Source organism: Hylobates moloch, unplaced genomic scaffold (genome assembly GCF_009828535.3).
Source record: "Hylobates moloch isolate HMO894 unplaced genomic scaffold, HMol_V3 SCAFFOLD_18, whole genome shotgun sequence".
Taxonomy (NCBI): Eukaryota; Metazoa; Chordata; class Mammalia; order Primates; family Hylobatidae; genus Hylobates; species Hylobates moloch.
This window is the reverse complement of record NW_026652293.1, coordinates 1,829,027-1,844,821: the sequence shown is the minus strand read 5'-3', so window position 1 is coordinate 1,844,821 and position 15,795 is coordinate 1,829,027. Positions and strand designations below refer to the sequence as shown.

The 15,795-nt window shown below is 38.7% G+C and overlaps 1 protein-coding gene and 1 pseudogene across 2 annotated transcripts in view; one reads left to right on the top strand and one right to left on the bottom strand.

The window, feature by feature from the left end:
• PPP2R5A (protein phosphatase 2 regulatory subunit B'alpha) overlaps positions 1-15,795 on the top strand; it is a 77,216-nt gene that overhangs the window by 20,670 nt on the left and 40,751 nt on the right. The window lies entirely within an intron of this gene.
• Positions 1,486-2,556, bottom strand: LOC116457312 (large ribosomal subunit protein uL23-like; annotated as a pseudogene).

The following is a 15,795-nucleotide window of genomic DNA, read 5'->3' as shown; positions in this document are numbered from 1 at the left end:
TCTACGTATTAACTGTCCAACAGTACATTATATAATACTATTTTATGTAATGGCTGTTAAAATCAGGTAAGAGAAGAAAGAAAAATAGGCACTTATAATGTACTTTATAGTTACATAATTATCTTTACTGGTGCTCTATGTTTTTAAATACAGATTTCAAACTATCATTGGTGGTCATATGCTTTGAGCCTGGAGGAAATCCTTTAGTGTTTCTTATAAGGTAGAACAGCTAGCAAAAATTCTCCATTTTTATTTATTTGGGAACGTCTTCATTTTGCCTTCATTTTTTAAGGATTTAAATACTTTTCGAGATACGGTCTTGCTCTAGTGCCCAGGCTGGAGTGCAGTGGCATGATCTTGGCTCACTGCAACCTCTGCCTCCCGAGCTCAAGTTATCTTCTTGCCTCAGCCTCCAAGAAGTTATCTTCTTGCCTCAGAATATCTGCCACCACACCTGGCTAATTTTTGTATTTTTTTGTAGAGACAGGGTCTCAACTGTTGCCCAGGCTGATCTTGAACTCCTGAGTCCACCTGCTTCAGCTCCCAAACCTTCATTTTTGAAAGATCATTTTATTGGATATAGGATTTTTGGTGACAAGTTTTTTTTTTTTTCTTTGAGCACTTTGAATATGTTATTCCACTGTTTTCTGGCCTCAGTTGTTTTTGCTAAGAAGTCAGTTGTTATCTTAGCCCTTGAAAGTAACTAGTTGTTTTTCTCTTGATGCTTTCAAGGTTTTCTCCTTGTCTTTGACTTTCATCATTTTTACTGTGATGTTTATTTGTGGATCTTGTTGAGTTTATCCTTCTTGGAGTTTCTTGTGTTAGGTTTATGTTACTCAATACATTATGTTGGTACATTTTTTTTTTTTTTGAGATGGAGTCTTGCTCTGTTGCCCAGGCTGGAGTATAGTGGCATGATCTTGGCTCACTGCAACCTCTGCCTCCCAGGTTCAAGTGATTCTCCTGCCTCACCCTCCTGAGTAGTTGGGACTATAGGCACCTGCAACCATGCCTGGCTAATTTTTGTATTTTTAGTAGAGATGGAGTTTTGCCACGCTGGCCAGGCTGGTCTCAAACTCCTGACCTCAGGTGATCCTCCCGCCTCGGCCTCCCAAAGTGCTGGGATTACAGGCATGAGCCACCGTACCCGGCTGTATGTTGGTACACTTAATGGTGTCCTACAGGTCTCTGAAGCTCTGTTCATTTTTCTTCTTTTTTCTTTCTGTTCTTCAGATTGCATAATTTCTGTTGATGTATTTTCAAGTTCCCCAATTCTTTCTAATACCAGTTCTTGTCTCCTCATGGGTCCCTTTAGTTTATTTTGCTATTATGTTTTTCAAATCCAGGATTTTCATTTTATTCCTTTTTTTTTTTGTAAATTCTGTCTCTTTATGATATGCTCCGTTTGTTGTGACATTGTCATTGTACTTCTTTTTTATGGTGAAAAGATATATATATATATTTATTTTTAGAATTAGCCAGCTGGACTCAGTTTAGATGATCCCAATTTTGTTGGCAACATCCAAAGCATCGTAATCAGGAGCCAGTCGAACATGTGCCTTCTTCTCTCCATCAGGCCGAATGAGGGTGTTGACCTTGGCCACATCAGTGTGGTAGAGCTTCTTCACAGCCTGTTTAATCTGGTGCTTGTTGGCTTTAACATCCACGATGAACACAAGTGTGTTGTCTTCTGTCTTCTTCATGGCAGACTCAGTGCAGCGGAAACTTGATGATAGCATAGTGGTCAAGTTTGTTTCTCCTGGGGGCGCTCTTCAGAGGATATTTGGGCTGCCTCCGGAGTCGCGGTGTCTTGGGCCGCCGGAAGGTGGGTGACGTGCGGATCTTCTATTTTTTGTGGCTGTGGACACCTTTCAACGCTGCCTTTTTGGCCTTTAAAGCCTTCGCTTTGGCTTCGGCTTTAGAAAGGGCAGGACCTACCTTCCTTTGCTTTTGGTGCCATCTTGTGAAAAGCCCTTCTTTACTTCTTTAATCATAGTTTAGTTCTTTGAACATATATAATGACTACTTTAAAGTCATATATTCTGTTAAATCCAACATATGGTCACTCTCACAGGCAGGTTCTACAACCTTTTTTTCTGGCACATGGGTTATACTTTTCCTGTTTCTTTGTGCATTTTGTTATTAACTGGACATTTAAAATAACAGGTATCCAACCTTTTGGCTTCCCTGGGCCACACTGGAAGAAGAATTGTCTTGGGCCACACGTAAAATACACTAACACTAACGATAGCTGACGAGCTAAAAGAAAAAAAAAGTCCATGCATAATTTTTGTGATACCCACCACCACAGATAAGCAAAAAAGTCCTCACATCCTAAGTGTTGGACTCGGCTGTTTTAAATAATATATTGTAGCAACTCTTGGTACCAACCTTGTTATTGTCACTTGTTTATTTGTTTAGTGACTGGGTGTAGTTTTCCCCCATACTTTGTAAAGCCTCTGATCTTGTTCCTCAGAGAGGTGCAGCTTTGGATATGCCCAGGCACCTTGGGATGACAGTGGTTTTGGCAGGGTCTCTTTGTCTTTTCCTGACCATACTGCCAGCTGTTAAGTTCCATTGATTTTCAGCTGATTGCTCAATTGTTTTCAATAATGCTTTGGGGCACACATTGTTCTACAGACTAATCCAATCAAATCCAGGCTCCTTTGAAGGAATAGTTCCCAAGGTCAGTATGTGATATTTGTTCTAACATCAGGAGGGCTCCACACCGCTGTTGTTGTTGTTGGTTTTTTTTTTTTTTTTTTTCGTCTCTCCTGAAAAATAACTAGCCTACAGTTTAGTCTGTATCCTCATTTAATTTACAAATCTCCCCATTATCTTTCACCAAAACCTCCACTGTTTTTGAGAGTACCCTTAGGCTTCAACATTTTTTTTAATGCCCTGTTGTAAAGAAGTCAGTTGTTTTGGGAAAAGATGAAGAGCTAACTGTTTTATGGCCTACTTCTCCCCCCAGGCAAAATCTCGAGTCAGGGCTCAGAGCTGGGGGTGGGGAGAATTGTATGCTTCTCTCTGAAACCCTGCTTTAGGAGCTGAGCAGTTGGGGGAAGTGGGAGCAGCAGCCTGAGGTCTTCTTTTTGGCTTGCCTCTTCCAGTGTGGAATCACCACTTTATAGGCCAGAACAAAGGTGATTGAGGCCCCAGTACTTTTTAGTAGTGTTGCACAAAAGGTAGAGCCTCTGCCCATGCGTGGAGGTTGGGCAGAAGAAAGGAGGACTGCCTTTCAGTTGCACTTGTCTAGAACTTATCCTCAGGAACAAAAAGTTGCTGTGGAAAGGATGAGAAATGCTGATAGGTCCTACTCCTTACCTAAAGATGTCTGGGAGCTAGAAGTAGAGGAGGATCCGTGTGTTCTCGGCTGCGTCTCTTTGAAGTAGAGTTTCTACGTAGCTGAGCCAAGGGGGAAGGAGCCGTCTTGGTTAAAATACAGTCATGTGCTGCATAACGATGTTTTGGTCCGTAACATGGTATATGGGATGGTGGTCCCAAAATATTGCAATGGAGCTGAAAAATTCCTATCCCCTAGTGATGTAGCTTTAGTTCATAGAACAAGGCATGACTCACATGTTTATGGTGATGCCAGTGTAAAAAAAACCAACTGCACTATCATATGAAAGTATATATAGCTGCCGGGCATGGTGGCCCACGCCTATCCCAGCACTTTGGGAGGCTGAGGCAGGCGGATCACGAGGTCAGGAGATCGAGACCATCCTGGCTAACATGGTGAAACCGCGTCTCTACTAAAAATACAAAAAATTAGTCGGGCGTGGTGACAGGCACCTGTAGTGCCAGCTGCTCCCAGAGGCTGAGGCAGAAAAATGGCATGAACCGGGGAGGCGGAGCCTGCAGTGAGCCATGATAGCACCACTGCACTCCAGCCTGGGCGACAGAGCAAGACTCCGTCTCAAAAAAAAAAAAAAAGTATGTATAGCATATACAATTATGTACAATACATAATACTTGATAATAAATGTTACTGGCTTATGTATTTATTATACTATTTTTTATCATTATTTTAGAGTGTACTCCTTCTACTTATTACAAAAAAAAAAGTTAGCTGTAAAGCAGCCTCAGGCAGGCCCTTCAGGAGGTATTCTACAAGATGTGGAGATGAGACAGTGATGTAGATGATCCTCACCCTGGGTAGGCCTAAGCCAATGTGTGTTTGTGTCTTAGTTTTTAACAAAAAAGTTTAAAAAGTTAAAAAGTCTGAAAAATAGAAAAAAGCTTATAGACTATTGATAGAAAAAATATTTTTATACAGCTGTACAGTGTGTGTTTTAAGCTATGTTATTGCAAAAGAGTAAAAAAGTTAAAATTTTAAAGTTTATATAAAGTTACTGTAAACTAAGATTATTATTGGAGAAAGAAAATGTTTTAAATAAATTTAGGGTAGCCTAAGTATACAGTTTATAAAGGCTATAGTAGTGTACAGTAATGTCTTAGGCCTTCCCGTTCATTCACCACTTAACTCATCCAGAGCAGCTTCCAGTCTTGTAAGCCCTATTCATGTTAAGTGTCCTAAACAGATGTGCCATTTTTAAATCTTTTATACCATATTTTTTATTGTACCTTTCTATATTTGGATACACTTACAATTGCCCATAGTATTTAGTATAGTAGCATGCTGACAGGTTTGTAGCCTGGGAGCAGTAGGCTCTACCATACAGCCTAGGCATGTAGTAGGCTGTGCCATCTAAGTTTGTGTAATACATTCTATGATATTCACACAGTGATGAAACTGCCTGAGGATGCATTCTCAGAATGTATTTCTGTCATTTTAAGTGATGCATGACTGTACCACTAGCTCTTGCTATTCTAACTGAATTTTCATAGATATTCCTGAATAGATGTTTTTTTGCTGTTTGCCCTTAGGACCATTTCAGAGGCTATAAATATGGCTGTTTTAAACATAACTTCTATCAGTTTCCCTGGTGAGTAGGTCTGTGGAACTTCTCACCTTGTCTTGTCAGAAGTTGATCTCCCTCTGGACTAGAATTTTAGCTTTTTTTGTAGTAATAATTAGTATCTTAGCCTTATTTAGGACTTCATAGCTTTCAGGTACATAATCATGCCAATAAATCTGAAAACCTAAGAGGAAATGGGAGAATTCCTTGAAATAAACAGCTTTCTGAAACTGACACAAGAAGAAACAAAAATCTGAATAGTTATATATCTATTTGACTGATTCCTAATTTAAAACCCCAACAGGGAAATTACAAGAAAATTATAGACCAATATCCCTTATGAACATAGATTTTTTAAAGTTGTATATAAAATATTAACAAATTGAATTTGAAATATATAAATAGAATGAGATATTTTGATCATGTGGGATTTATGCCAGGAATGCAAGGCTGGTTTTACATTAAAAAAATGATTTGTTACATAAATAGAATAAAATAAAAATTATCACTTCAACATAGAGAAAATAGAAAGTTCCTTCTCTGTATAGTTGCCTTCTGTTAAGTACTTTTCTATGCAAATCCTAGCCACCTCAGTAGCCCTATCTCTAGTCTTTATTTTGCTCATTAAATCTGCTTGTTCTTTTAGGGTTTCTTTTTCCTGTGCTTTCTCTCTCTGGAGAGCCCTAGCAGATAGGGAGCTGGTGCGATTGTGGGGCTTTGTTTTCCTTCCCACAGGGATCACAGTCCTGTACTGCCTGTTTTCTAGCATCTGAAAACAATTGTTTTATATATTTTGTTCAGTTTTTAGTAGTTTACAGAGGAAGGGATAGTCTTCTGGAAGAAGTCTTGCCCACACTTTTTGTCATTCTTACCCAATAAGTATAAAGTGATGTGTATGACATTTCATGTATAAATTCATGTATACTGTTTATACATACTTACATCTTTTTGGTTACCGGTGTGGTTGAATATCTTTTCATATACTTATCGGTCATTTATGTTTCATGTGACCTTTTTTTCCTATAGATTTTGGGTTTTTTTCTTAATGATTTGTAGGTGTTCTTTTGTACATTCTGTATACCAATTTCTTGTCCACATTTAATTTTTTAGTTCTTTTGGAACTAATTTTTGTGTGTGAAGGAAGGATCTAATTTTAATTTTTTTCATATGAGTAGCTGGAATAATTTATTGAATTTTAAATATTTCCTACTGACTTTAAAAAAAAAAAAAAACAAAAAAACACCAACCATATTATATACTAACCTTTTGTATGTGTACACTGGCCTGTTTCTAAGTGCCTTTTTTTTTTTTCCTCAGTGGTCTGTGAATTCCTGCACAACACCATGTGGTTTTAATTACTAAATATGGTGACTCTTCCCTTCTTCATCTTAAAAATCATCTGGGCTATTCTTGGCACTTTATTTCTCCAGATGCATTTTTAAGAACAACTCTAATAGTTCCACCAAAATACCCTATTGAGAATTTAATCTGAATTGTATTCCTTGTATAGATTCATTGGGGGAAAACATTGATTCTTCTTATCCATGAATATAATATATCTCCATTTATTTATCTCTTTCATACATTTCAAGAATGTTTTATAATTATATTCATAAGAGCCTTGCTTGTTTTTTGTTAGACTTCTCAGATTCATTGCCCTTGGAACACAGTTACCATATTATGAGGGCGCTCAGACCACATGGAGAGGCTATATGTTGGAGGTTCTGGTACTAGCCCCAGCTAGTCTGTCCGCCAAAAGCCATCAACTGCCAGACATATGAGTGATTTAGCCTTCTCAGAATTCCATCCTCCAGCTTTATAGTCCTTTAGCTGAGGCCTTAGACGTCATGGAGCAGAGATAAGCTATCCCTGTTCTGTCCTTTCTGAATTCTTGACAGAGAAATTGAGACAGGCAGTTTTTTTTTTTTTTTTTTTTTTTAAGATGGGTTCTTGCTTTGTTGCCCAGGCTGGAGTGCATGATCACAGCTTACTGCAGCCTCAACCCTCTGGCCTCAAGCGATCCTCCCACTTCAGCCTCCAAGTAGCTGGAACTACAGGTGTGTGCCACCAAGCCTTTTTTTTTTTTTTTTTGAGATGGAGTCTCACTGCGATGCCCAGGGTGAAGTACAGTGGCTCAGTCTCGGCTCACTGCAAACTCCACTTCCTGGGTTCAAGCGATTATCCTGCCTCAGTCTCCTGAGTAGCTGGGACTACAGGCACGTGCCACCATGCCTGGCTAATTTTTTTTTTGTATTTTAGTAGAGATGGGGTTTCACCATATTGGCCAGGTTGGTCTCAACTCCTAACTTGAAGTGATCCGCCCACCTCAGCCTCCCGAAGTGCTGGGATTACAGGCATGAGCCACTGTGCCCAGCCAAGTCTAGCTAAATTTTAAATTTTTCGTAGAGACAAGTTCTTGCTGTGTTGCCCAAGTTGGTCTTCAACTCCTGGGCTCAAGCAGTTCTGCTGCCTCAGCCTCCCAAAATGTTGAGATTACAGGTGTAAGCCACCACGCCCAGCCTAATAATTGTTTTAAGCCACAGAATTTTGGGATAATTTGTTACTAAGAATAGAAAATGAATACCCCAGGCATCATTAGGCTTATGATTTTGCTTGTTTTATAAGTTTTCCTATGGGAACACATAATCAGAATATTCTAATATAGTATATGGGGAATAGTTTCTCATCCTGAATTAATAAATTGGTATTTATTACTGTCTTATGAGCTTGGGGAATTTGTATTTGTATTATGTATGATTTTTAAAAACATACCTGAATTTGTAAGGCAGAGGAATAGACTCAGGCATTGAAAATTCATCGTGAACACTGTGCTTCTTGGGAAACTGGACTTACTCTCTGTTGAGGGTGTACTAACATCCCTGTGTGGTTGAGAATGAGGTTTCATTTTCCATGACATTTCTGTAGTCAGATATATATTACACAGAGTTAAAACACCCAAACTTGTCTTAAAGACCCCTTAATTTAGTTGTACAGTCTTCCTAAGTAGGTTTCATAAATCGACATTAAAGTACATAATGGAAAACTTCTTTGCAGCATTTTCCTAAAGATTCTAATTTACTTCGAAAAATTCTCACAAAGTTTGCTAATATTGAATGAGTCATTGAAATAAGCCAGGCTATATACTCAACTATGTAGATTTTATTATTTCTCTGATATTTTAATTTTATGTAAATATGAAGTATACATACAAGTACATCTCATTGTATTGTGCTTCACTTTATTGCATTTCCCAGATATTGTGTGTTTTATTTTTTTAAAACAAATGGAAGGTTTTTGGCAAACCTGCATTGAGCAAGTCTGTTGGTCCCATTTTTCCAATAGCATGTGCTCGCTTTGTGTCTCTGTGTCACATTTTGGAGATTCTCGCAATATATATCTGTTATGATCGTCTCTGATTAGTGATCTTTAATGTTACTATTGTAATTGTTTTGGGGCATCATGAACCATACCCATATAAGATGTCAAACTTAAATGTGGCACATATACACCATGGAATACTCTGCAGCCATAAAAAGTGATGAGTTCATGTCCTTAGTAGGGACATGGATGAAACTGGAAATCATCATTCTCAGTAAACTATCACAAGGACAAAAAACCAAACACCGCATGTTCTCACTCATAGTTGGGAATTGAACAGTGAGAACTCATGGACACAGGAAGGGGAACATCACACTCCGGGGACTGTTGTGGGGTGGGGGGAGCAGGGAGGGACAGCATTAGGGAGATATACCTAATGCTAAATGACGAGTTAATGGGTGCAGCAAAACAACATGGCACATGAATACATATGTAACAAACCTGCACATTGTGCACATGTACCCTAGAACTTGAAGTATAATAATAATAAAATAAAATAGAAAAAAAAAGATGTCAAACTTAATCAGTAGGTGTTTGTGTTCTGATGGCTCCACCAACCGGCCATTTCCCGGTCTTTCTTCCTCTCCTTGGGCCTGCCTATTCCCTGAGACACAGCAAAATTGAGATTAGGCCAATTAAATCCATCTGCAATGGCTGCTAAGTGTCGAAGTGAAAGGAAGAGTCTCACCTCACTTTAAGTCAGAAGCTAGGAATGATTAACCCTAGTGAGGAAGGCATGTTGAAAGCTGTGATTGGCCAAAAGCTAGGCCTCTTGTACCAAACAGCTAATTGTGAATGCAAAGGGAAAGCTCTTGAAGGACATTAAAAGTGCTACTCCAGTGACCGCATGAATGATAGGAAAGCAAAACAACCTTATTGCTGATTTGGAGAAAGTTTGAGTGGTCTGAATAGAAGATCAAACAGCCATAACATTTCCTTAAGCCAAAGCCTAATCCAGAACATGTCTAAAAATGCCCTTCCTGAATCTCTGTACTTAATTGATAGTTGACTAGTTACAGAGTCCTAGACTGGCATTAGAATTCTAATAGGATAGCCCCATTATCTTCTGGCATGACTTCTGCTGATAAGAAATTCCATGGATATTTAACCTCTGATTCCTTTGTGGGTGACTTTTTTTTTTTTTTTTTTTTTTTTAATCTGAAAGCTTTTATTCTTCTCTCCTGGGCATCTGAATTTTCAGTAATGTGCTAAATTATCCCTTTGGGATCATGTTTTTCTCTGTATTTTGTTTTATGTCATGTTGTGGTCTTTCCTTGAATGTCTGGTGATCCTTTATTTTCCATTAATATGTATGGATAAACAAAAGATTACTGTAAGAGTTGGTTGGGGTTGATTGATTATCTGGTTTTGTTTAGAGTAATTGGTTGGGGATCTAGTTACGTGCTGGAATGTAGGACCCGCCTCTGGCACTGTTCAGTTTCTTTAGGGAAGAACCTTCTAATTTTCTTTTGTCTGAAGCATGAATGCTTGACTATCTTTTGGAGTGGGATGGTAGACTCTTCAGCAAGTCCAGACTTTTATTTAATCCCCCATTTCAGTTCATGTCTTAATCCTTTCTGCTGTTTCACTAGCTATTTCTTAATCTTGAACTAATCTGAAGTTCTGTAGGGCCCTTGTCTGTATTCCCCCTTTTTATTCTAGGACGTGACTTCCTCTTAGTTTTGCCAGTTACCACTTCTCCACCTACTTTGAGTTTTCACTGAAATTTGTTGGTCTCTTGCCTAAGGGCCTTTTCTTCTGTTTTCTGTTATTGTGGGTTTTTATCTCTTTTTTTTTGGTGGGGGGGTCTACTCATTTTGGAGGGAAGGGGAGAAAATAAACAAAATTGCCATTTTTAACTGATATGTACTGTGAATCTCTAATGGGTATTTAGAATACAGCTTTTAAAGGAACATTTGCTATTTCAAAAACAGTATTCTCATACTTGTTCACCTTACATTCTAGGTGGTTTAAATCCCAGCTTCAGTACAAATTTGCTTTATGATCTTGGTCATGCTGTGTAGTGTGGGATCCTGAAGTACTTCACATATTGTAAAGCGGTGGTTTTCAAACTTGTTCACTGCAAACTATAGTGAGAAACACATTTTATTTACTTCACAACTTACATACTTCCATGACATAATATCCTTACTTTCAATACACTCTGATTTTTTTTTTTTTTTAAACTCTGGTTGTGACCCACTAACTTGATCTTACTGACCACCAGTGGCATGCAACCTACACTTTGAAAAACAGTGTACTAGAGCAGTATTTCTTACATATATTAAGTGTGAGCCAGGGCCAGGTTCAGTGGCTCACGCCTATAATCCCAGCATTTTAGGAGGCCGAGGCGGGCGGATCACAAGGTCAGGAGTTCGAGACCAGTCTGGCCAAGATGGTGAAACCTCGTCTCTACTAAAAATACAAAAATTAGCTGAGCGTGGTGGTGGGCACCTGTGGTCCCAGCTACTTGGGAGGCCGAGGCAGGAGAATCGCTTGAACCCGGGAGGCAGAGGTTACAGTGAGCTGAGACTCGGTCTCAAAAAAAAAAAAAAAAAAAAAAAGTGTGAGCCAGATATATTTTCAAGTTGAGTATTGAAAAAAACGCAAGAATTTAGGAAAAACCTAGTGGGGCTTTTGTGAGTTTTAAAACGTATGTTAATAATCCTCCAAAGATGAAATTCTGTCTTTCCCTAGAGTTATCTTGAGTCACCCTTGGCCCTTGGCTTGAGGCCATGCAGGGATTTTTACAGTGTTGAGAATTATCTTTAGTGAGATCAAGTGGCAGTCATAATAAATTGAAATACAGTTTAAAATGTGCTTTAAAAACACATCTTTTAGCCAAATTTAAATTATGTATTTAGCAAAGCAAGGCATATCTGTTTTTTTTTTTTAAAGATAATTCCTAGATTGTGCCGTTTGTTGTACCTTTCATAATATTCATGCAGAGCTTTTTATATTGTGGATTTAGTGATATTTTCTAGAAGAATGCTGTTTTTAAATTTTTTTATTTTTTATTTTTGGAAGAATGCTTTTAATAAATCCTTAGCTCTGATGCTGAAGAGATGACTACAAATTGATACTGCAGGTTATTACATATATTAAGTGCATAGTCAAATTTCCTTGAGGCAACAAAAAGACTTAAGGCATTTGAAATTGTTAAATATGGTATACCATGATAGTAGATAGTAGTCTGAATTGCTCCTTGGTAAATACTTGGGAAGATCAAAATACAGTTGGCCCTCCATATCTGTGGGTTCCACATCTGTGGATTCAACCAACCTTGGATCAAAAATACTCCAGGGGAGGGAGGAAGAGTCTATACAGAATATGTACAGACTTTTTTTTCAGGTCATTATTCCTTAAATAGTATAACAACTGTTTACATAGCATTTACACTGTATTAGGTATAAGTAATATAGATGTGATTTAAAGTATACAGGAGGCTATGCATAGGTTGATGCAAATACTAGACCATTTTACATAAGGGACTTGAGCATCCTCAGATTTTTGTATCTGGGGGAGTCCAGGAACTTGTCCCCATGGATAATGCAGATCAACTGTATACTTATAAGTTTATGTGTAGGACATTCTCTTCATTTAAATATAAGTCACTAGGACCTTAAATACTCATCTCTTATTTACTCATTTATTTATACATTTTGGAAGAAATCAGCATCCATTTGAAACAGATATATGTCATCAGTTCAAGAAAACCTGGTTAAAATTGCCCCAACAAAAACTTGGACCTCTTATAATAATGAAATTCAGAGTGACCGAGCAAACTACCGTGTTGCAGTACTCAGGGCATGATCCAAAAGTCACCTTGTCAGCCACAGCTCTAGTTGCTGATGATACAGTGCTATAAGGTGTTGCGAATTTTTCCTGTGAACTTGTTTGTTTCTAAAGATGTGTTCGTTTTTGTTTTTTTTTTTTTAATTATACTTTAGGTTTTAGGGTACATGTGCACAATGTGCAGGTTTGTTACATATGTATCCATGTGCCATGTTGATTTCCTGCACTCATTAACTCGTCATTTAGCATTAGGTATATCTCCTAATGCTGTCCCTCCCCCCTCCCCCAACTCCACAACAGTCCCCGGAGTGTGATGTTCCCCTTCCTGTGTCCATGAGTTCTCATTGTTCAATTCCCACCTATGAGTGAGAACATGCGGTGTTTGGTTTTTTGTCCTTGCGATAGTTTACTGAGAATGATGTTTTCCAGTTTCATCCATGTCCCTACAAAGGACATGAACTCATCATTTTTCATGGCTGCATAGTATTCCATGGTGTATATGTGCCACATTTTCTTAATCCAGTCTATCGTTGTTGGACATTTGAGTTGGTTCCAACTCTTTGCTATTGTGAATAGTGCCGCAATAAACATACATGTGCATGTGTCTTTTATAGCAGCATGATTTATAGTCCTTTGGGTATATACCCAGTAATGGGATGGCTGGGTCAAATGGTATTTCTAGCTCTAGATCCCTGAGGAATCGCCACACTGACTTCCACAATGGTTGAACTAGTTTACAGTCCCACCAACAGTGTAAAAGTGTTCCTATTTCTCCACATCCTCTCCAGCACCTGTTGTTTCCTGACTTTTTAATGATGGCCATTCTAACTGGTGTGAGATGGTATCTCACTGTGGTTTTGATTTGCATTTCTCTGATGGCCAGTGATGATGAGCATTTCTTCATGTGTTTTTTGGCTGCATAAATGTCTTCTTTTGAGAAGTGTCTGTTCATGTCCTTTGCCCACTTTTTGATGGGGTTGTTTGTTTTTTTCTTGTAAATTTGTTTGAGTTCATTGTAGATTCTGGATATTAGCCCTTTGTCAGATGAGTAGGTTGCAAAAATTTTCTCCCATTCTGTAGGTTGCCTGTTCACTCTGATGGTAGTTTCTTTTGCTGTGCAGAAGCTCTTTAGTTTAATTAGATCCCATTTGTCAATTTTGGCTTTTGTTGCCATTGCTTTTGGTGTTTTAGACATGAAGTCCTTGCCCACGCCTATGTCCTGAATGGTATTGCCTAGGTTTTCTTGCAGGATTTTAATGGTTTTAGGTCTAACATTTAAGTCTTTAATCCATCTTGAATTAATTTTTGTATAAGGTGTAAGGAAGGGATCCAGTTTCAGCTTTCTACATATGGCTAGCCAGTTTTCCCAGCACCATTTATTAAATAGGGAATCCTTTCCCCATTTCTTGTTTTTGTCAGGTTTGTCAAAGATCACATAGTTGTAGATATGCGGCATCATTTCTGACGGCTCTGTTCTGTTCCATTGATCGTTTTTAAACTGAGTGAAATTCTGATAGAAAATATCAGCATCTCTTGCAGCGAGAATGCCAGGTGAGCAAGCTGTCACTGTAGGAATCAGAATGGACGTTATCATCCATAGTGAGAATGGCAAATGGATAATCAACATCAGCCCAATTCCCAGACTGAAATATCATTATGACAGACTTCATTTGCAAGAATTCTTAAAACGGAGAAGCTGAAGAATAAAGTGGCCAGTGCAGATATTGTCTGTGCTTTTTACATTAACAGATTTATTATGTGTTCTTTTCTGTTTTCTTTTTTTTTGAGATGGAGTTTCGCTCTTGTTGCCCAGGCTGGAGTGCAATGGTGCGATCTCGGCTCACTGCAACCTCTGCCTCCGGGATTGAAGTGATTCTCCTGCCTCAGTCTCCCGAGTAGCTGGGATTACAGATGTGCACCACCACGCCCGGCTAATTTTTTTGTATTTTTAGTAGAGGTGGAGTTTCACCATGTTGGCCAGGCTGGTCTCAAACTCCTGACCTCAGGTGATCCGCCCGTCTCAGCCTCCCAGAGTGCTGGGATTACAGGCGTGAGCCACCGCGCCCAGCCTGTGTGTTCTTTTTCTTACAGATTGTTACTCATGTTTATAAAATATAGCAAGAAGACAGGCTGATCTTTTTTCAACCTATTTATATTTTCTGCTCTTTTTCTTATGAGAAAATTCAGTGTTACTGTTTCACAAATGTACCAGAGTTGGGACATATTAAGCATCTACAAATGCAAAATATTTCATAATTTTTTAAATAATGAAAGCCACGATTACCATCTTTTGTTATAGGATAACTACTATAAAAATGTTTTCGACCTATATAAAAATGTTGCATGTCTTGAACCTACAAGTAGGCCAACCAGCAGTACATGACAGCAGCTTCTCTTCTCTCATTTAACCGTTTACAGTGTGGCCTACTCTTCACAACTGTTTTACCTTAGCTGCCAAGAAACTTAGTAAAAACAAAAGCCCTTAAATATAGCAGTCAAATATCTTATAAAGCTTTCTTGCATTTAATTAATTCTGATTTCTTTTTTTTAATTTTTTTGAGATGGAGTCTTGCTCTGTCACCCAGGCTGGAGTGCAGTGGCGGGATCTGGGCTCACTGCAAGCTCCGCCTCCCGGGTTCACGCCATTCTGCTGCCTCAGCCTCCCGAGTAGCTGGGACTACAGGCGCCTGCCACCACGCCCAGCTAATTTTTTTGTATTTGACGGGGTTTCACTGTGTTAGCCAGGATGGTCTCGATCTCCTGACCTCGTGATCCACCTGCCTCAGCCTCCCAAAGTGCTGGGATTACAGGTGTGAGCCACCGCGCCCAGCCCTCTGATTTCATTTTTAATTTTTCTGTTTATATTTAATCTTGTAAGCACTCTTGAATTCTTTTTGATTCCAGATTGTGTGGAGAATAATCAGTATATATGTGGTAAATATGTACTGTGGGTAGTACCTTTTCCGTTTTGCCTGATAGCATTACTTTCTGTGTTCTGTATCTTGCCTTCTCAACTTGCTTCTAATCTTTTGAAGACAGGAAATCATCTCTCAGAATTCGCTTCAAAGGATTGTTGTGAGAGTAAAATTAGTGCATATAAAACACTTAGAATTGTCTTTGGAATGAAGTACTAATGTTAGCAGTAGTACAGTATTTTAATATGTAGCACAGCAGACTGCTCAATAGACGTTATGTACTTAATGGGAAGGGGAAGGGTTTAGTAGGAAAAGATCTTTCTGTATCATAATACCTAAAAATAATCAAGAATTGGAAACTTCTGTTTTAACCCAGAGCCAATGGAGTTGTAACATTAACTGCTTCTAAATACTTCTAATGTTTGGGAAAATTCAGATGTGACCTATCCCACCCAAGCATTATGTAATGCTGGGATATAGTTCTGGGGGAGAAAAAACAAAAATTTAAATGCATCTTTAGGCTAAGAAATGGATTACTGAATGGATAAGCTATGAAAAACATTAATTTCTTTCTGGAGGAGACCTAGGAGTTAGGTGCCCAGAAAAAGTCTTTTTAAAAAAATGTGTAACATGGGGCTGGGCACGGTGGCTCACGCCTGTAGTCCCAGCACTCTGGGAGGCCAAGGTGGGTGGATCACGAGGTCAGGAGATCGAGACCAGCCTGACCAACATGGTGAAACCCCGTCTCTACTAAAAATACAAAAATTAGCTGGGCGTGGTGG